The following is a 21,896-nucleotide window of genomic DNA, read 5'->3' as shown; positions in this document are numbered from 1 at the left end:
GCCCTCCTCTGGGCTCACTCCAACAGGTCCATGTCCTTCTTGTGCAGGGGGTCCTATAACTGAGTGCAACACCTAGAGTGTTCCACTCTCATGAGAGTAGAGAAGGAAAACCACTTCCCTCAACCTGCTTGCCATGCTTCTTTTGATGCAGCCCTGAATACAGATGGCTTTATGGGCTGCAGCTGCACACTATAGACTCTTGCTCAGTCTTTCATCCACCTACACCCCCAAGTCTTTCGCCACAGAACTGCTGTCTATACCACTCAGTGCCCAAACTGTGTTCATGGTTTGTCTACTACCCCCTCCCTGTCTGCTACCTTTAAGCTACTGAGAACTGATCAGATGGAAGCAGGGAAGCAGGTAACTACAGAGATTAAGCATGATGAGAGTCAGTGCTGCGACAACCATTGTCTTATTTTCTCCAAATTTCTTTACAACAAAAGAGACTCTTGGTCTCTATGGTCTCTTACATATCTTTTTTTTTTTTTTTTTTTTTTTTTCAAACTAGGCACTTTCTAATTTTTGACAAAAAACACAAGTGGAGAACTACATGGAGTTAAAATTAATATGATTTCCATGGCTTCTCAAAAAATTGTTCATCAGTGACTCTGTGGCTTTTCATATGAACATTTAGGCTACAATACTAAAAGTGAGCACCTGCTTGTCATTTTGCATTGCAAACAGCTTCATTGATTTAGTGAGTTAAGCCAGGTCTCTGAGTATACCTTTGCAGGATCAAAGCTCAGCTGCTTCAAATTTCAAACAATAATAACATGACATGTCTAGGTCTAATGTTGCTTCTGCTTCAACAATCTATTTCTGTAGCTGGTTTTGTTAAGTACCCTGGTTTTTATCCTACCTCCAATAATTAAATTTGAGTTCAATCTCATGCTTATTTAGAGATTTTTTTTTAAAAAAGAAAACCAAAGTTAACTACTTTTTGTAACTGGATTTGACAAGAAAACAGAATGAGCAAAAGAGGTCAAAAGCTTTACAGGCAAAATAAAACCAAAAGAAGTTAGGAAACAATACAGAAAACTTGAGACTTAATTAGGATGTGCATAAGAAATCTTAGAATGGAACTAGAAAGACAGAAATGAAATTGTTTTCCACAAAATTAAGTGCCTACAAACTGCACAATGGAAAGATTGCACAGCTATTTCAACTTAGAAGCTAATATAGATATTTTTCAAAACCTGAAATAAATAGTAACTAGACAGAAGTAATGGAGTACTTCTGCTTCCTTGTTTCTTTCTAACAGAGTCTAAAGTTCAGAAAACCCAATGAGAATTACATGCCCGAGTTTTTAAATCATTCAGAGGAACCTTATCATATGACTTTCTCACTCTTTATTCCTTTCATTTAGACCTGCTTTGTGTGTTCATACCATATTGGTTTGCTAGGCAGAAAAGTCATTATCTTGAAAACTTACTTTCTGATTTGGTAGCTTTGCTTTGTAGCAATAGCAGGTACAGTAACTTTGTAGATGAAGTAGTCAAACTTTATGTCAGGAACTCATGAATAAGCTCAAGCAGGTCTGTCTATGATGGAAGTTAAACTGCTGATTAGTTACAGATGAAAGTGAACTTTATTGGCTTGCATAGAATCTAATAACTTAGAAATGTCCAATAAATCCCCAGTTTATGTAATGGCTATAATAATATCAGGTAGGTTAATCTTGCCTCTCTTTTATTCAAATTGGCCTTCAACTTGATTATTAGCTTGAAGAATGTAATGCACAAGAGAGACAGTCTTAGTGCTTTTGGTTCCCAGTGCTAGAGACCAGAGTGACCTGTAGAATACGGGAGAAGAAATTGTAGGGAAAGTCCCTCTCAGTCTACATAAGTCTGAGATGTAACATTCTCAGTTTAAATATATTTTCCAGAGAAGTTAGTAGCTACACTATTAACCATTTATGAACTAAACATTCTGAGAAGCTATTTTTTTTTCACTTGGCTGAGTTTGAGCATTCTTACATCTTTTTTCCCTTTCCCTTGCCCTTGCCCTTGCCCTTGCCCTTGCCCTTTCCCTTCCCCTTGCACTTTCCCTTTCCTTTTCCCTTACCCTTTCCCTTTCCCTTTCTCTTTTCCTTTTCCCTGTTAATAACAACAGCAGTGATACTAAACATCAAATCTCAGCCTTTTTACTTCCATGTTATTTGGAGCTACTTAAACAATTCCAAGAATTACTTTGAAGAACCAACCAACAAACAAACAAAAACATCCCGCAAACCCCCAAACAGAAACAAAACCCACAAAAAATAATGAAACTATCTTTCTTCCATTTTTATCCTTGGAAATAGCGAACCAGACTTGGTCTCAAAATTGTCATAAATCAAACACTTAATACAGAAAAATGCCGATCAGATGACTGAAACTTTACCACATAGCAAGAAAAGGATTTTGTGTCTGAATATATCATGTACTAGCTCTCCCTATAGAATCAGGTTGGAAAAGACCTCTAAGGTCATCTAGTCCGACCTTTAAACCTATAATAAACTATCATAAGTGACATGGCCTTAAGAGTTTAGAAGAGGACTTTTAAGCCATTGCTTCTCTCTCTCTCTTTATTTTATTTTATTTTATTTTATTTTATTTTATTTTATTTTATTTTATTTTATTTTATTTTATTTTATTTTATTTTATTTTATTTTATTTTATTTTATTTTTTTGGTCTTCAGAAGACATTGTCAAAAGTCATGGGAGGTGGCACTGATTGCTTTTGTGCTATCCAAGATATCTTCTAGAATAAATGAGCTAAGTACTTGGGTGGATAGCATTCTTTTTCAGATCCTGCCTTCTGCCTCCTATTTTTGGTGATCTATGCACTATTCCAGATGGTGAATAATCTTCATAAAATAAGACAATAAATCATAATAAGAGAAAAATACTACATTATGAGGTTGAATTGGAATAAGTTTCCTATGTCTAATGATCTTCTAGCAGTGCTCCATGTTTCGGTAATATCTGTTCATCCAGAGTATATTTCTCCTACTATTGCCTAGCATTAAGATTAGCAGCATTTTTGTTTCTCCAGCTGCTTTTGTTTCTCTTGCTTAGCAATTAAATACAACTACAGACAATTACTTACTTTATAATTTGTGTATGTAACTGGGCTGTCTTACTATTATATGTTTCAAACTGTGCATGATCATCTTTATTATCAAACACAATATGGAGGAAAATTTGTGGTGGCACAGAGAAATATATTTGAGTAACTATTATAGACATTAATAGAAATCACACAGCCTGATCTATTTAAAACTTGCTGGAATTTAAATACTGAAATATTCTAAAGAAATGATTAGGAAAACAGGATAATTCCAATCAAAGTAAATTCCATATGTCAAATTATTATTTTTATTTATATAACTTAAGGCCACTCATGAATATTCACCCACTTCACTTCTGTCAAGACAAAATCAATTTCTGTTGTATCAATTTTATACTATTGTCTGAAAAGTCTTTAACTTTCTTTCAGGATAATAGTGCTTTTTGGATGACTGTTTCTTTATTTTCTTTATCCACTGAGAACTTTCCAAATCTTGTGTTCAGTGAGTCAGAGGTCCTTTGAGAAAAATAGTATGTGATCATGTAATTAAAGACAACATGCACATTCACATAAGGGTAGACTGAAGACTCACAAACAGCATTGATTCAGGCATTTCCTAACTCACAATGTTTTGGCTTTGCAACCCAAATAATATTCTTCAGTATATTTTTTGCGGGTCAAGAACTGATTTATGTGAGTGAACATTTGTAGGAAGTATGGTTCAAATAGGAGAACAATACTCTGGACTAAATATGAATGTTGCAGAACTTCCAAAGATGGTCATTTCGTTGTGCAACACACTGATTAACTTTTCCTACTTCAGTCTCAAAATGTCTTAGCATGATGTCATGACGTTACTTTATATCTTCTTGTGGCTTTAAGGCAACTCCTCTGCTTTTCACCACAGTATGTAGTTATTTATCTTCAGCCCAGATGTATTTATCTCTGGCTATATATATATATTCTTCTTACAAGTTAAAGAAATGACTTGATTGAATTTACAATTTAGTCTACAGTAGAGTAGTGTTTGAACTTCATGGTTTAAAGACAAGGTGATAACAAATTTGGAGGGAATCTTATATACTGTTACTCAGATATGCTATTTTTTGGTAAATGAGAGCCAATTTGGTGCAAATTGCAGCATTCTGAAGTAAACATATATATATATATATATATATCTGTGGAAGCTAGATGCTAAGAACTGTATAATCTCCCATTTCTCTTTCAGTTCTACTGAAGTTCAGTAAGGCTAGGTGCTGAATGCGATGATACAGGCTGAGGTAAGAGTTGCTGGAGAGTTGCCTGGTGGAAAGGGACCTGGGCGTATTGGTCAATAGCTGACTGAACATGAACCAGCAGTGTGCTCAGGTGGCCAAGAAGGCCAACAGCATCCTGGTTTGTATCAGGAATTGTGTGGCCAGCATGACTAGGGAACTGATTGTCCCCCTGTACTCAGCTCTGGTGAGGCTGCACCTCAAATACTGTGTTCAGTTTTGGGCCCCTCACTACAAGAAAGACTTTGAGGTGCTGGAACATGTCCAAAGAATGGCAATGAATCTGATGAAGGGTTTAGAAAACAAATTTTATGAGGAGCAGTTGAGGGAGCTGGGGTTGTTTAACCTGGTGAAGAGGAGGTTCAGGGGAGACCTTATCACTTACTACAATTACCTTAAAGGAGGCTGTAGCGAGGTGGTCTATTCTCCCAAGCACTAAGTGATAAGACAAGAGGAAATGACCTTGAGTTGTGCTGGGGGGAGTTGTGTTGGATATTAGGAAACAATTCTTCACTGAAAGGGTTGTGAAATATTGGAACAGACTGCCTAGTTGAGTCACCATCCTTGGAGGTCTTCAAAAAAATGTGTAGATTTAGACATGGTTTAATGGTGGACTTGGCAGTGCTAAGCTAAAGGTTGGACTAGATGATCTTAGAGGTTTTTTTCCAACCTAAACAATTCTATGATTCTATTGGGTCTATCCTGTTTTGCACGAACCAATAAGAACCATTAGAAACATAAGAACCATTCTCTGATAGGAAAATCTTATTCAATTCTCATGACTACTCTCAGCAACTTGATGGATGTTAACTGAATATGAGTTCATTACTTGTGAACATATACCAGGATAGGATTTTTTGTCTGCTGCCATTCTAAGATAACTTCTGAAACTGCAATATTCTTATTAAACTAAGTGGTAAAATAGAAGTATACAGGCAATTGTACAAATAAACCCAAGATACTGGGTCATAAAAATATGACATATTTACCATAGTTTTTAACGCAGTATGAAACAAGCAACAGATACAAGACTCAGAGAATGAAGCTCCATCTTTTTCTTCCCACCTGTAGATTTCTAAAGCAACAATGCTGTAATAAATACAAAGGTGCCTGCCATCTGTTCTATTTTATGAAGATTATTTGTTGCCTTTGTAACACTGGAAACTTTCCAGCAAATGTTCCAGCAAATTTGAGCAAAGAAACAATCAGGTGCAAGGTATATGACCATTATTCATGTGATGTGCTATAAAACATAAAGCAGCACAGAAACACACAAAAAATAAATAAAATAAATAAAATAAAATAAAATAAAGTACCAAGCAGAAGAAAATAAATGTTAATAAAGATAAATGATATTTGATATGTTTTTTTTTTTTTTTTTCATTTTCACTAAAAATTAATAATTCTATGCACAGAAAAAGGCAGTGGCTCATAGAATCATAGAATGGCTTGGGTTGGTAGGGGCCTTAAAGATCATCCAGTTGCAATGCTCTTACCATGAGCAGGGATGCCACCCACTAGATCAGGTTGCCCAGAGCCCCATCCAACCTGGCCTTGAATGCTTTCAGGGATTGGGTATCCACAACTTCTCTAAGCAACAATTTCCAGTGCCTCACCACTCTCTGAGTGCAGAATTTCCTCCCAGCATCTAATCTAAATCTCCCCTCTTTTAGTTTAAAACCATTCCCACTTGTCCTGTCATCATGCGTCCGAGTGAAAAGTCACTCTCCAAATTGTCAAGCTGTGATTTCAAACACTTTTAAGCTAGATAATAAATATGTCATTGATGAACACTCTTGATCAATAGCACACATCCCTGGTAGCTTTAGGAGAAACTAAGCACTACCTGAGCAAAGTGAGGCCAACAGTGAGGTTTGGAGCTCGTGAGAAAGTACTGTTGTTATGTGTTAAATGGATAGCAGCAAACAGCTCTAAAACAAGACAGGATGGAATACTTGGATAACACTTCAAATTTGGAAGAAATTACTGTAATTTCATTAGGTTTGGAAGAAGAATTGACAACAATTTAGCATTATTTTTGTCTCCTTTTGTGAAACACTGTATGACTTTCAGCTTTACTTCATTCACTTGACCATCAGAGGTTGTCCAGTCCTCATTTATGAACTAGTAAAGTGTTCTTACTGTAATCTCTTCAAAGATGCAGCAGGATCAGCTTCAGGTTTTCCAATAAGATGTTCTCTAGAAATAAAAATGAATGAGATGCAAATAGACTTTTAGAAAAACATTGTTCTGGCCAGTGGATTCAGGTTAGGATGAATGGTGTTTGGAACAAAATAGAGACCCAACTGTTCTAATTTTTACTCAGAGCTTTGACATAGCCATCCTCTATGATCATGGATAAGACCTATTGTAGACTGGAAAGTCTGGCAGAGTTGAACATCTAAAGATGATAGTCACTTGGAATATTTTTCATTTGGAGTCTTTATGCATTTCTACTTTGACTGAAGCCAAATTTTAGTTGGAATCCTATGACATGCCAGGAAAAAAAAAAAAAAAAAAAAAAAAATCAACTATTGCTCAAACCTGAATGGAAAAAAAAAAGAACAGGTTTCTTTTTCAGTTTATTTGAGATTTAGTTTTGTGCGCTCATATTAGATATTTTGTCAGTGTGTCTAGAATCTGAAATAGAGCTTGTACAAGACCCAGGTTAAATGGTCATGAAAAGTCAACACTGCTATCTCAGTTTTTCATCAGTATAACTATGCTTGCTCTTGAAACATTCTTCTCAGTTGCTATTAACATGTTTGACCAGCCAAGAAGCAAACACTGTTTACATTGAAAAGGAAAGAACAAGTCTATGATCCATGGTGAAGACAGTACAAGCTACTGGAATTTTCAGGGTTACCAGAAAACTAAGAAAATATGCTCCAGTTCAGGATTTATTTAGCTGCTTTTGTAGTTAAAACACCTTTTCATGTTAAGATATTCATAAATAAACTCAAATAAAATAATGTGTAACAAAGAGGTGTTTTGAAGATGCATCATAAGAAAGAAATAAAACAAGACGATATCTCTCTGTACCACTCAGGGGAGGACACAATCCTGGATATCAAGGCTTCAGAGGATATAGATGAAAACAGAGCAAGATCAGGAAATGGAAGAAAAGTGATAAAGAGTCCTGGAGGAATTGATTTATGAGAAAGATCAAAAAGGTAAAACAAATCTATAGCTAAGTAGTGACTAAGGATAAGAGAGAGCAGGAGAAACTGGCATGCTTTATAGCCACACAGAGAAATGTTACTGGAATAATAGCGGGGAATGGTAGTCCTGTGAAACTCATTACAGAATAAGCTGGTAGAATAGCAAAGTAGGCTGACTAACATCTTAGAAAAACAATGGGAGAAAAGATGTTAGTTATTGTAGGCAGATGACAGAGAGAACATGACTATTTTTTTAATTACAAACTTGGTAGTGTATTAATGTTAAACTGGAGTTGATGAATAAATTAGTGGTGCTGGCTGCTGTAGTGGGTGGCCTCAGCTTAAATCACTTGGTTTATTTTTCAGTGATAACCTCATCACACAAGGCAAGGAATACATAAGAATCTTGTATACCTATGATGCTAAATTGTGTATGAGGCAGGAAAGATGCAAAACCTTCATTCAGTCTAAATTCAGAGTGTTGGGTTGTGGAATGAACTGAACTATGTTCCCTCTAATTAGTGTCTGACTTTCTGAATTCATTCATCATAATTAGTCATTCATATGAAGACAAACGTGGAAGACCTCTGTGTCTAGTGACCACAGATATATTGCCATCCACTTGGAAAACAAACAAACAAACAAAAAACCAAAACCAAACAAAAACAACAACAACAACAAAAAAACACACAACAAAGAAGATTTTGTTGACCTGATATGAAAAACTAAAGGAATTATTTGGTGTGTGAATTGATAGAAAGATATTGATACTAGTATCTAAAAGGGCAATCCCGAATTTATCATATGAATTACAGCCTCTGGCAGGAACATCCGCAGGGGAAAAAATCCAGGAGAAAGAAGACTTTCTTCTATTTTTGAATGAGATCAAACTCCCTGGATACTCTAGTGAGGGAAAAACAGAGCGTGTATTGGACCTGCCTGCTAATGACAAGCCTGGGTCCAGAATTTCTGGCACTAAAAAACTATGACTGGAATTTAGCACATCAGGGAAGATAGAAAAAAAGTATTATCTAACGATTCTATCAAACTCAGTGATTCTACTTTTGATGAAAGTGATTCAGATTTTGTGTTCTTCTAAAGCATCCCTATTCAGAAGCAAAAGCAAATCCCAAAGCTGCTCTAAGTCAACAATGAATGATAGAATCCTAGAATGGTTGGGTTTAAAGGGAACTTGAAGATCATTTGAAGACCAAACCCCTTGCAATGGGCAGGGACATCTCCCCCTAGATAAGATTGCTCAGAGTCCCATCCAGCCAGGCCTTGAACTCTTCCAGGGATTGGGCTTTTCTAGCTTTTCTGGGCAACCTCTTCCACTGCATCACCACCCTCATAGTAAAGAATTTCTTCCTAATGTCTAAGCTAAATCTATCCTGTTTTATTTGCAATCTGTTACCCCCTGTATCATTCCACCCCCTGATAGAATCCCTCCCCATCTTTCTTGTAGTACTGGAAGGATACTATAAGATCTGGTCTCCATCCTTGGACATTTTTAAGATCTGAATGCACACAGACCTGTGAAACCTGGCCTGACCTGAGTTTGAGCATTTGAGCAGAAGATTGGACTAGAAATGTCCTTGGATCCCTTCCAAACTGAATTATCCTAAGATTCTGCCTCAATAAATATTAAGGAAATGTAAAAAAGCAAAGGAAGGAAGAAGTGAGAATATTTATGGTAAGATCAGAAAATTGTCTGTATACTAACTCCTGCAACCTTCATTCAGGTAAAATTGTCATTTTATCTTGTGTGATATAGGCAACTGGGATCTACAGAAGGATTTAAATGACTGCATTTGCATTGAACTGAAATCAATGAGGGCTGTACCTATTTCAGTAGAACACTAGATTTAACACCCAAATCTGCTAAGTATATCACAGACTTTTAAAATAATTCTGCAACACTTCAGTTCCACCTTATTCAAAATAGGAGTAAAGTAATATCTACTTAGAGTTACAAAGACTTAAGTGCTTGTTTTTATTTCTGCATTTTTATTTTTATTTTTTTTGCATATACAAGGTGGTGCAGTCTTACTGATATCCCAGAACAGTAACAAATAAATAATGGTTCAGTGTACGGTCAAGGGAAAGTGAGTTGCTGATGGAATTAACACTATTGTTTCCTGGGTTACCTGTATGATTTATAAAATCCCTTCCTGCCTTTAGAAACAAGAAAATTTAACTTTTTTTTTGATCTGCCAACAAATCAACAAACAAACAAACAAACAAAAAACTTAAATACAAGGACATCAAGTTTATTCTGTAATTGTGCTTGTAGCCAGTGTTATACCTAGGTGTTGCCAACAAAGATCTATTTTTTTTTTCTTTTTTTCCAGTTATCTTCTCCACTGCCACAGACATTATATGTGAAATGAAAGGCACTCACAGTGCACCTGAAGAGTTTAAAGTCTGTACATGCTACCTATATAAACATGTAATATTATTGTAACTATCACAGAATCATAGAATCATCTAGGTTGGAAGAGACCTCCAAGATCACCTAGTCCAATCTCTGACCTAACACTAACAAGCCCTCCACTAAACCATATCACTAAGCTCTACACCTAAATGCCTTTTAAAGACTTCCAGGGATAGTGACTCCACCACTTCCCTGGGTAGCGCATTCCAATGCCTCACAACCCTCTCAGTAAAGATGTTCTTCCTAATAGCCAACCTAAACCTCCCCTGGCGCATCTTTAGCCCATTCCCCCTTGTCCTGTCACCAGGCATGTGGGAGAATAGACCAACCCCCACCTCACTACAGTCTCCTTTAAGGTAGCTGTAGAGAGCAGTAAGGTCACCCCTGAACCTTCTCTTCTCCAGGCTAAACAATCCCAGCTCCCTCAGCTGCTCCTCGTAAGTTTTGTTCTCCAGACCCCTCACCAGCTTTGTTGCCCTTCTCCGGACTTGCTCGAGCACCTCGATGTCCTTCTTGTAGTGAGGGGCCCAAAACTGAGCACAATACTTGAGGTACGCCTCACCAGAGCTGAGTACAGGGGGGCAATCACTTCCCTAGACCTACTGGCTACACTGTTTCTTAGGCAAGCCAAGATGCTGTTGGCCTTCTTGACCATCTGAGCACACCACTGGCTCATATTCAGCCAACTATGAACCAATACTCCCAGGTACTTCTCTGTCAGCCAATACAAAATATGGTTGGAATTACCTTTTTGTGTATTTACTTTCCTTCTACGTTCCTAATTCCTCTTTTATTATGTGTGTTTTTGCTTTTCTTCTTTTTAATTTCTGGAAGTTGTCCAAATTATCCCTATCTTGGAAGCACACACTTCTTTTCCACTTATGCTCTAATTCCCTCCTTTCCCTTATTCTTTGATATAGGTTAATCTCCCTTTTATTCCAACCCATGACTTGACATTTGCTCCTTTTAGGAACCAGAGAATCTGTAATATTTCAAGAGAGAGAACAGAACAGAGCAGGAGAAGCATGCAACATACTGAAAAGAGGAATGGAGAAAAATTTGGTGTGGGAGGGTGGTTGAGCTGAGTAGAGAACTAGCAGAGTCCTGACTATTCTTTAGACACCAGAAGACTCATGGTGTAGGACTGACAATGGACCTTTGGGGTGATGAAACATCAGCAGAGAGCACAGTTGTGATGGCCTTGTTCAAGACAAATAGGAAGAAGACAATGTCATATAACAATAAAAAAGTGACAGTATATGTCATCATTGCTATTATATTTCCTCTCTTTGTGTTTCCTCTCTCTGGTTTCAGAGCTAGAAAATCTATAATATGCCTTTCTGTATATTTTGCCATCAGAATTGATCTCTTTTTATACACTGTTTCAGTTATCAACAACATGCTTTCACCACAGGCTGCACAATTAAGAGACTATTGTGGACTATCCTAAAATAATGACTAATGTACAAACTAAATTATCTGTAGAAAATGTAAAACAAAACAAAACAAAACAAAACAAAACAAACAAACAAACAAACAAACAAACAAAAAAAACACCAAAAAAACTAATTAAAGAATTCATCCCCTTGGAATATGAAAACCTGAAAGCAAACAAGTCAGAGCACTGCTTAACTTTCATGCTAAGAACAAGACAATGTAACTAAATACAATTATATACAATAAACAAACAAGAAAATATTTATTGCAGCTATGTTCAGAAGTCATGTTAGAAACATGAATACTTTCTGAACTTATATTAAAATGAAAAGCTATGTACTTTTTACCAGAAGTTATAAACCATGTCTTAGCTCAGTTTTCTGATATAACATACTTTGCAAAAGCACCTGCATTGTAAAATGAAGAAAAATATCACTTTTCAAAAACAGAAAATAATTTCATATTGCATGAAAGATGGATATTTATATATATATATATAAAGTTGCATAGTTTATAACTATATACCTTGAGTTTTAAAAAGTCCATCAAGAAATTAAGGATAACAAGATGGTCATCCTCACAAGTAATGAAGATATTTTGTTTTCAAAATATAAGCATGGGCTAAGAATTATTCGAGATGGGAAAAATCAACTTTTACTGGGGAATGAAAAAAACAACATTTTAATGAGGACTTAGAGAACTTATACATTATACATGATTACAGGCATACTGCATACTGATGAAAATATTAAAATAAGCCAGGTTAAAGGAAAACAAGATGTCTTATTCTGCATAAGTCAACATTTAAGATTACTGTTTCAAATCAATGATTTTGAATATAGTGACCTTCTGTGATTTTAAAACATGTGATTTAAAACTCTTCCAAGTTTGATGTTATGGCACAGAGATTTGAATCCTCATTGTTGACAGATTAACAGCATAGGTAGTCGTACCCTACTGCTATGGATACAGCATAAAAACCTAGATAGATGAGTTACATATGCCAGATTTCCTAAGAGAATTTAGGATCATGCTTCAACAAAATTAGAACAATTAAGTGGCAAGCATGTACTTCACAAAGAAATACTGCCCATTACAGGTACATCATGTAAGCCATATGGTACCAAATTTTCACAACAGAAATATAATTTGGTTTTAAAAATGAATGAAATGAGCAGGGATGGCTTAGAATGAACAGAAAACTTTTTAAGCATGAAATGCATGGAATAATGAGGATGTTGCACCTCAGTGGAGAAACACAGCATAATGACACAGAGATGCTTGCAAACAACTGCCTTGTACAGTAGACCTTAATCAAATTACACTGTTCTTGTTTTTACAGTCCAACCCCTCTCGGTTTCCCTTTCTTTCCATTTATTTCTTCTCTCATAGTCACTAGGGATGACAGAGAGTACATGTAATACTTTTGACAGAGATAGGGAGAAAGGACAGATCTGGTTCTGCTCTGAAAGTGATTTTCCAAGGATCATGCTACTAGTAGTCACTACTAATGAACACTGTGAAGATAGGAAGAATGTACATTTTTGTATGACTCAACACCCACTGAATTAAAAGGAAAATTACTTCCTAAAATTATATTCTTGATGCATTTTTGAGTGTGTGTAGGCACAAAGAGAGAAAGAGAGAAAGAGAGAGAGAGAGAGAGAGAGAAAGAAGGAAGGAAGGAAGGAAGGAAGGAAGGAAGGAAGGAAGGAAGGAAGGAAGGAAGGAAGGAAGGAAGGAAGGAAGGAAGGAAGGAAGGAAGGAAAGAAAGAAGGAAAGGAAGAAAGGAAGAAAGGAAGAAAGGAAGAAAGGAAGAAAGGAAGAAAGAAAGAAAGAAAGAAAGAAAGAAAGAAAGAAAGAAAGAAAGAAAGAAAGAAAGAAAGAAAGAAAGAAAGAAAGAAAGAAAGAAAGAAAGAAAAAGAATACAAAGAGAAAACATGATTTAATTTTCAGTTTTTAGGAAGAAAATTAAATTGATAATAGCTCCTGGAAAAGATATAACTACAGTTTATTTTTAAATGTATTGCTCTCCTAAGTTAAAATTTTTTGCTATATAGATATTGTGTTTCAGGTCTATATGGTGGCTTGGAGTGATGCAGATCACTGAGGTTTTTCAAGGAAATGATTTATCGAATAAAATACAGTCCTTAAAGAACAGGCACAAGTGATTGCATATAGGATAAAGAAGAAATAATGCTGGAAGTAATATTTGATTTGAGGAATGCTATTCAAAAGTAAAATGCTACGACATGTAGAGCTTGTAATGCAATAATTCTTGCATGTACAGGTAGTTTTAGCACTGTTTTTCTGCAAGACAGAAGTCTTTACAATTACAATATTTAATTTAAAATAATATGGGTTCTTTTCCTATATTAATTTACTTGAGAAAAGAAACTTAAAAAGGATCCAAAGAAGGAACTTTACCTAGGCTTGCACTACTTCCTGTAAAAAGAACTAGAAAAAGAATGCATTCACATATTCATTCAGGTCAAGAACCTGAACCTGTGAATGTTTATATCCATCTGGATTCTGCAATCAGATTTGCCATGGCTGCTAATAGGGATTAAGCTATTCGTGTATCAAGGAATCCTAGGTGCTGCATCACAAGGCCTGGACCCTTCTGAATTAAGAGATAAAAGGGTAAGCCTAATGTGTGCACCTGCCTAAAAACTTTGGTTCCAGCAAGTTCTATAAACTGAAACCATATTATTAAAGAACTCAAGAACACATATGCATTTGTTCAAAAACTCCAAAATCCTATTTCCTTTTTAAATCTGGTTCTGGGCCATAACACGTCACAGGGACTGAGCAATTTATGGAGTACTTAATTATTGAGTGCAAATTTTCTCAAGTGCCTAGCTAATGAGTTTAGCAAAAACAAGCAAAGCAATAACCAGAAAGAGGTTCGAGTTGAAATTAAAGTCAGTGCTTCAGCCAATTTGTATGTGTGTAATACCTCTTTAGACTGTTTTTGTAATTCCATCTGGAAAAGATATGCTTCTTTTATCACCTTTAAACATTTCCATTTTGTTTCTATGTGCCATTGACCTGAAGCTGTATTTTAAATCTAACCTGATGTATTTTGTGGCTTCAATTAACTCAGTGCGTATTGAATAAGGGTCTGATCCTTCATCTTTGATTCACAGGTATATTCTGTATTTGATTCATATCTGTATTCTTTGCTTATCTGGACTATCTATTTGTAAGAGTAACAGTCTGTAAAAATGGCCTTTGGAGCTCTTCAAGCACTTTCAGATGAGACATGAATTACTGTTCTATAGCAAATTTCTTCTGTCTCTACTACGGTGTTTTGACTTTTATTTAACCAATTCTCTCATTCTTTTTCTAAATATATGCTACCCTTATTTTGGTCTTTTTTCTATATCTCACAATTAGAAACTTCTTTAAGTCTCAAGACATGAAGCCTCAAGACTTTGGTAAGTAGTAATGGTAATAATTATAGTATGTCTTGTTCTTTATTCTCTTTTTATTGAATGAGACCTGGTATAATGCAAACATGGTTATCGCATGATTGTTTTAATTATATTACATTTTGTGGAACAACATACAACTGTGCTAAGTTGGTGTAACAGCCTACAACATCAGAACTGTGCTGGTCTACATCCACTCTGAAATTGCTTTGCACGGACAAACACATATACAAAAATGGTAAGGGGGGGGGGAGAGAAGACAGAATCAGACCTTCTCAGTATAGACAGAGTTTAATTTTAGATCATAATTGAATTACTGTAACTGGCTTAATGCCTACTAAAGTCTGTTTCTTGCATAAAACATAAGAACATTTAAGATATGTGTTTCTAACCTCATAAGACACCTTTATAATGTGGATTATTGAAAATTATTTTAGACTTGTTATCAAATAGGCCCACATAACTATTCAAAAAGACTTGTAATTTTCAACCATCACCAGCAGAAAAAGTCTTCAACAGTGAAAGAGGTGGACAAAGAGGAAAGCATATTAGTTGAGCATGCCAAAGGGTAACCAACAGAGAAAGAAACCACTCACCCTTTAAAATTAAAGCTTGCTTGGTGCGCTTTAATGTGTTCTATATCTAGGGCTGTGCTTTTCACTGCTCTTGAAATTCCTTTCTAGTCCAGAGACAACAGCTATTAGTGTAGCTGCTCTGAATTAATTTACACCATATTTTATTGCATATATTTTTACAACGAAGCTTTTATTCAAATCAACCATACCAACATATAATTATCAATCATAGCTTTCTCCTGGAAAATTACCAGTATATTCAAATAATCTGACTGCATGGGAAATAAATATTATTTAGAGCTCTATTTCTGTAAAACTGTGAGATCAATACTTCTGAGGCTGTGGAATACTTTATTTTTATGAATATGATGTGAATTAAGTTACTGCCATGACTGATGTGTTAAAAAGCTTTATTTATTATTTCATGCCAGACTCACTGAAATCTTTGGCCTGTTCTGATATGTAACTTGAATTCTCTTCATTTTCCCCCAATTACTAACTGACACAGAAAAGAAAATCAGCCTACAGAATTGCTTCCAGGAGAGTCTAAGGTGAAACTTTATTTGCTTCAGTAGTACAAGGCAAATTCTAGCAGTTTTAAAATTATAATTTTTTTAACAACATCAATTTGTGCACTGATCTCTTTTATGGTTAAGAAGTGTCTTCTGTAAATGCGAGTACTGGTAAAAGACATACACAAAACCAGGGAGGTGCACTATTAATTATTTGAATGTGAAGATGGAATTGAAGTTTAAATGTGAAGCACTAGTCCATGGTTCTTTATTTCTAGGTACTTTCTAAAGCCTTTAGCCCTGTGTGCATATTAATTCCATGATCTTCGGACGGGAAGGCATCAGAGCTGAAGCTGATGAAGACATGAAAGTTGATAAGGTTATGTTTCTATGCTACCTGTGCTGTGCTATGCTATGCTTTACTGTCTTATCCTACCCTTGACAAATCACATACATTTACAGGACTCCTAAAATCAATATTTTTATCTACAAGGAGACTTCAAAGGGGAGTCCTTCTTCAGCCAGAAGGAGGCAGGATCTAGATGGATAATGAAAGATAAAACACTGAGATGATGGTACCATTTGCTTGGTGGAGATTATCTATGGAGAAAAATACAAACAAGTAGACCCCAAAAGAAGGTTGTTAAATCTCATGGAAAATTAAGGAAGGAATGGGGAGAATCTGCTGAAGTGGAAGACAAGAAGTGTTCATCAAGAAGATAGTCAATATTGCCTGGCAACCTAGGGAATGTTAAGTTCAGTTCTGAGACACCTAGACTGGGACATACTTGTAGAGTGACTTCACTACAGTGGGTAGAACTTGATTTAGAAACAATCTAGCATAATTTTTGTCTGGTCATAGAAAATGTTGCTGGTCAGGCAGGACTTGCCTTGACACAGGACTTTGTGTCCTCCATTCCATTCTACCTTTCACTTTAAGGTTTATTACTTTTAGAAGTCTGGCAAAATGTAAATTTTTTGCTCTCAATATAAAAGGGCATGATATGATTGGCTCAAAACACTTTAGTACAGTCACTTCTGAATGCCTGAGTACAAAGGCACTGGCAGCAAAACATATAAAACAGGAGAGAAGAAGAGTGATGTTGTTCATTTTGAGCGAAATAAGGTCAGAAAGGCCTCAGCCCATTTTTTTTTAGACAGCTGTAATAAAGAAATCTGTGGCAAGTCATCAAACATCTATGTGACTCACCTCTTTCCTTTATTTAGTGTCCTCAGTATGATGTTTTCAATAGCAGAAAATATCCCTAGGTGTTTTTACTCTTTTGATTTGCACTTCTAGTTATTCAGGCACTTGGCTAAACTGATGCTGCCACAGAGCTTCCTGTTATGGATAACTTGTTGGAGCCAGGAACTTTACATGAAACAGCAGTGCAAGCTACAGGCATACACAGTATCAGCTGAAATAACACTATGACCCAGATGATCGTCCTGGAGTTCTGTATGGTGTATAATCATGCATATGTTGTTTTCTCCTTTGAGTACCAGTCTCTTTATAACCAAATGCTCAGAAGTAAAAGCACTTAACCTGATCCTACTGATTATGCAGTGAGACAGTGAGACAATGTGCTCTCCTCTGTCTTTTAGATACAGCATTTAGGTGTCTGACCCCACATCTGAAGCTGATTTTTAAAAATCATAACAATCAAATTATGGATTTATTTATTTATTTATTTTTTAATAACAAAACTTTTAAAGCCTTTCTAAGTAATCTCATCTGGGATGATGTTGTCTTCAATAATTTTAAGATACCTTTTCTTCCAAGATGAATTTATGCTAATCTTTCATACACATTATCAGATTTCATGAGGTCCAGGTTTTTAATTTCTCTCTTGATACTCTTGATAACAACAGCTATGAATATGTCTTTTTCCAAATCACTATTTAAAATGTTATGAAAAGTTACACTTACCAACAAAACTAATAGCAAGGTCTGGATAATTCATCAAGTAATGCATGTTTTATTCTTTGAATTTAGTCCTTCAGAATTTAAATTATTTGGGTTCAGAAGCTGCCAGGATGAAGACAGCATTTATATATTGCTTCTCCATGCCTCCATGTTGTGGAAAGAAAAAGTTATTAAGATTAAATGAAGGCAGAACAATTCTGCTCAACTTTTCATGGATTTCTGGGATTTTTTTTGATGTGAAACCAAGCAGATGATCTACACCTTTGGCAGTGCAATGACATGTCACTTTATGTAGATAGTAACAACATACATTCATACAATACCTTGTAATCTTTACAAGAACTGTCACCTTATACTGTAGCAAAATGTACTATTAAGCACCATTTAATCCACATATCAATGGCATAATGCCATGGAGTAAGATTATAACATTTTCCTTGCAGTTCTAAAAATTATCTGTCTGAATTGTCAGCTCTTTAAAGACTGACATGATTTTGGTGTGGTGTTACAAGTGTACATCATGATAAAAAATGTAATTTAAAGTAACTCCCCTGAGTGTACAGAATCTTTTTAAACAGCTGCTTCAGATTTATTTATTTTATTTTGTTTTATTTGTGAAGCATAAAACATAAGAAGATATCAACTCAGTAGGTAGCAAATGTACCTATACTTCTTTTTTAAACAAAGTCTTTGTCTGAAATTGAGCCAGGAACAGTATTCCCTTTCCAGCAACATACTGTCACAGTGGAATATGAGATATATGAGATATTCCTTCCCATGTTCCACTCTCTCTTCTCCTGAAATTATATATACATATAAATCTATTTTCCACTAGTATCTTGTCACAGTCCTCTACACTTCAATGGGAGAAATAGATATTCAACATGAAATCAAAATGAAGGTTTGTAGCATGTATAAAGTAAGCATGTAGCATGCAGAACTTATTTATATATTTTTTTTAAAGCATGCACTTTCATTAAACTCCATGCAATAGACCTGATGGGAAGAATTGTTTTTGAGTAAATGTCTCAAAAGGAGTTCAGTCATTTCTCACCAAAGTACTATATGTAGAACAGCTAAAGAAGACAAGAGGATATATTAGTATTCTGGTGATCTTTTATATGCAGACTGCATGGAAATCACAAAGGTTAATTTACTGCTAAATTAATTAAAACAAATACAAAGTCAGACTGTGGAATTTCCAAGGTTTTTCTGTCTCACCCAAACACTAATTCTTGATTTTATTCTTCAAAGAAAATAATACTTCTTTGTGTTCCAAGACATGCAAAAGACTTAGGAAAGCAAAGCATAATGAATCTCATAAATCATTTTAATTCCAACCTCAAAAACAAACAAACAAACAAACAAACAAACACTTTTTTTGTTTGTTTCTTAGACTACTGATATTATGTAGACTGCAAAGGAGATCATACTGAACTCATGACTGTGAGAAGTGCTGTATGATGTCATTCAATCATAATTTTTGTTGTTGTTATTGTTTTTTTCACCCATCTTTTCCTGAATAAGTGCAAAGTTGTTAATAATGTGTTAGACCAAAATGTGGGGCAGAGAAAAACAGAGAAATAGTACTCAGGGGGAAATGAACAGATCAGAAAACTGGCAAAATAGAGCAGTGATCATAAATTATGGGAAGGAAAATCAAATGTGTTTATATATATCAAAATATCAGCCCTATTCAAGTACTTGTTTCTATTTCCATGAAATGAAATGACATCTTAACTGAACCCATTAAATTCTATGCAGGAGAATGAAAATGACAAAATACTAAACTTGAATTTAAAAGCAGAAAACACAAGATGGATAAATATGGTCACATTTTGTGTTATCAGTATTGGGAGCCTCCATAGGCTGGTATTGACTGAATAGGCCTATTAGATCACGTGGTGTCTCTCTTTCCATTTGACCACAAGCAATCATTACTTTTTTCCATGACTGCAGTCCTGTAAAGTGATCATTGATCACTTCATAGATTTTAAGGCCAGAAGAGAACTCTGCAGTCATTTAATCTGACCTGCTATGTGACACAGGCAGTAAGATCTCACCCAATAACTTCTACACGAAGTCCAATAATTCATGGTTGACTACAGAACACCTTTTAGAAAGAAACCAACACTGATTTTAAAATGTTGTATGATGCACAGAAAATCTACTACTTTCCTTCATAAATTGACCCAATAGTTATTTTCTCCTCACTGTTGGAACTGTGTCTCATATTTCCATTTTGAATGTGCCCATCTATAAACTGTGGACATTTTTGTTGTTGTTGTTGTTGTAGTTTAAATAACATGGTATCCATTAGCCCTCCCTTGTTACATACATATATGGGAGTATTATAGGTCAGTCTCTTTATTTTCCCCCTGATAAACAGATTATTTCCTGACGTATATTCCTGTAAGGGAGTCTTTAAGCCTCATGATTCATTCTTTTGAGCAACAGAGCTAGAAGTTACATTTTCAGCCTACACTTTGTACCTGCAAACAACAGAACTAGAAAACTTTCCTGTATAGAGACAATATAAGCTTTTGGTTTCTGTTGTAATTATCTGTATATACACAAATAATTTAACTTAGTATCTGTTCTAATGATCCTATGAAGATAATTGTGTAGTTTGTCTTAATGGGGAAATGGCACATGCACATTTGCAAATAGAATAGAATTTACAGCTAGCTAAGTGTAAGGAAAACTAACTATGATAAGCAGAAAGTTACTTAGTCCAATATTTCCTTAGTCTGAAATATTCAACAGACTGTGGAAACAGAGATTCCCAGGAAGGAAAAGGTTAGAGCATACCAAAATTACGTAATATTTTCTGGATCATAGCACATAGTGCACTGATACTAGAAACATCGTTCTGATTGCAGCCTAACTTCACATGTATGTGATATTATTAGAAATGGAAAATAAATATTTTTATTTTTTATAAGCTTTAAAGCATGTTTGACAGTCTTGAGAGGTGAGACTATGAAATTAATGTGAAATTAAGCAAGACCAAGTGCAAGGTCCTGCACTTGTATCAGGGCAATCTCAAGCACAGATACAGGCTGAGTGGAGAATGGATAGAGAGCAGCTATGAGGAGAAGGACCCAGGGGTGTTGGTTGTTGAAAAACTGAATGCAAGACAGCAGCGTGCACTTGCACTCCACAAAATCAATTGTATCCTAGGCTGCACCATGAGAATTTTGACCAGCAGGTCGAGGGAGGTGATTCTCCTCCTCTACTCTGATCTTGTGAGATCCCACCTGAAGTATTGCATTCAGTTGCAGGGCCCCCAGCACAAGAAAGATGTGGACCTGTTGGAGTGAGTCTAGAGGAAGGCCATTAAGATGATCAAAGGGCTAGGGCACCTCTCCAGACAGAGAGTTATCCAGCCTAGAGAAGATCCGGGGGTGACCTTATAGCAGTCTTCCAGAACTTAAAAGGGGGCTACAAGAAAGCTGGGGAGGGACTCTGTCAGGGAGTGGAGTGATTGTGGAGTGACAAGGGGAAATGGTTTTAAACTAAAAGAGGGTAGATTTAGATTAGATAGGAGGAAGAAATTCTTTACTCAGAGGGTGATGATGCACTGGCACAGGTTGCCCAGAGAAGTGCAGATGCCCAGTCCCTGGATGTTCAAGGCCAGGCTGGATGCGACTTTGAGTAACCTAGGCTAGTGGGAGGTGTCCCTGCTCATGGCTAAGAGTTTGGAAGTAGATGATCTTCTACCCTATTATTCTATGATTCTATGATTTTATGATATTATAAAGTGATAGAAATTAGTGATAATGTTTGGAATGTTCTTAGCAACTCCTCAAATGAATAAAGTTTCTAACTTTCTGTCTTAATACACCTCAAATATACTGTAGGAGTCCTATTTCACTAGGGCCATCAGATTCTCTTTGCTGCATTTCAGAGTTAGTTTGGGATTTTGAAAAGTCTTTTTCCAAATAAAGCTTCCTCTCTCCTTTCAGAACAACCCAATTTCCAGTTTGATTTTCAGTTTCAAAGCTTCTCAAAACCAAATGAGATATGCTGGATTTTCTGAATTATTCTAATGACATAACCTAGTTTCCACAAAAAGCAATGGGAGCTTG

General features: G+C 35.7%; 1 long non-coding RNA gene across 1 annotated transcript in view; it reads left to right on the top strand.

The window, feature by feature from the left end:
• Positions 1–21,896, top strand: part of LOC309877001 — a 41,188-nt gene that overhangs the window by 7,218 nt on the left and 12,074 nt on the right. Inside the window, exons 2-4 of the long non-coding RNA XR_014317301.1 lie at positions 7,375–7,498; positions 8,952–9,179; positions 16,157–16,257. This is a non-coding gene — a long non-coding RNA (uncharacterized lncRNA). The remainder of the gene's footprint in view (positions 1–7,374; positions 7,499–8,951; positions 9,180–16,156; positions 16,258–21,896) is intronic.

This window comes from Aythya marila, assembly GCF_965140915.1.
Source record: "Aythya marila genome assembly, chromosome: 3".
NCBI lineage: Eukaryota > Metazoa > Chordata > Aves > Anseriformes > Anatidae > Aythya > Aythya marila.
The sequence above is the reverse complement of the archived record's forward strand: the minus strand, read 5'-3'. Positions and strand labels throughout refer to the sequence as shown.